The 1,146-nt window shown below is 37.5% G+C and overlaps 1 protein-coding gene across 2 annotated transcripts in view; it reads left to right on the top strand.

Annotated features, from left to right (window-relative positions):
* LOC107601947 (palladin-like) overlaps nucleotides 1-1,146 on the top strand; it is an 11,613-nt gene that overhangs the window by 597 nt on the left and 9,870 nt on the right. The window lies entirely within an intron of this gene.

Raw genomic sequence — 1,146 nt, 5'->3', positions numbered from 1 at the left:
GTGTGTGTGTGTGTGTGTGTGTGTGTGTGTATATATATATATATATATATATATATATATATATTAGTATGAGAATAAAAAATAGAGGATGTATATCTGATAAGATATAGATGTAGACAAAAAAAGTTTGAGTTACAAGGTTAGAAAACATTAAAAGAGGTACAGAAATCTAATCAGAAATGCTCTGCTCAGTGAAAATGCTGTTAGTCAGCACAGTTTTGCACAGGGCTTTGGCAAGAAAAGTAGGTTATTCAAAGTCAAAGCCTCCAGAATCTGGAAAAGATGTTATGTTAGTGGCTTTGTCTTTTGCACTTGCGTTCCAAGTTTAAACAGTTGGATGTTTAGCACTTTAATGTGTGTATGGGTTGGCACTTCACTCAAGTCAGCAGTAACACCATTATTTGATGGTTTGCTTAGTGGAGTTTTGGTTCATGAAGTCCATTGACCGTTTTATTGCCAGCAGAGACTGGTTTGGACTCTACCTCTCTTCATTGTGCAGTGTGCCTTGTTTAGGGCTTATTTCTCTTCTGCTCATTCTTCTCCCGTCTCTCTCTTTCTCTTTCTCTCTCACTTTCCCTGCTGGTAATCCCATTTGATGGTGATGGGTGATGTCTTTTTGGCCAATCCGGAGAGGAATGTCTTCAGCTCACATTCCTACAATCCGGACATATACACACTTTGTGAGAGAGAGAACGAGCAAGAGCAAGAGGGATGCAATGAGACATTCTATGTGAAAAGAAAACAGTCTGGTTCTGTTTTATGTGCTGTGCATGCAATTCGAGAGAAACAGATGGGGGAGGGTCTGAGAAAGAGATGGTGAAAGCAAAAGAGAATAATGGACCGTGCAGGTCAAGACTTTGCGACTAAAGATAAATGGAGTGGAAGAGAACGAAACAACAGTGAATGGGGCTGAAAATGAAGCGCTTTAACTTTTACTGTAACTGCCATGACTGAAGGTTTCATTCATGCTTTTCAAAGTAGTTTTCAAACACACCTCTGATTAAATGGGTAGGAAACAAATTTCTGCCCATTTAAAAGTTTCAGTATGCACAATATATTGCTTCTGTAATGTTGTGGTTTATATATATATATATATATATATATATATATATATATATATATATACATACACACACACAGTGGGGG

Source organism: Sinocyclocheilus grahami, unplaced genomic scaffold (assembly GCF_001515645.1).
Source record: "Sinocyclocheilus grahami isolate Dianchi unplaced genomic scaffold, SAMN03320097.WGS_v1.1 scaffold315.1, whole genome shotgun sequence".
Taxonomy (NCBI): domain Eukaryota; kingdom Metazoa; phylum Chordata; class Actinopteri; order Cypriniformes; family Cyprinidae; genus Sinocyclocheilus; species Sinocyclocheilus grahami.
Note: the sequence above shows the minus strand (reverse complement) of the source record. Positions and strands in the feature narration are given on the sequence as shown.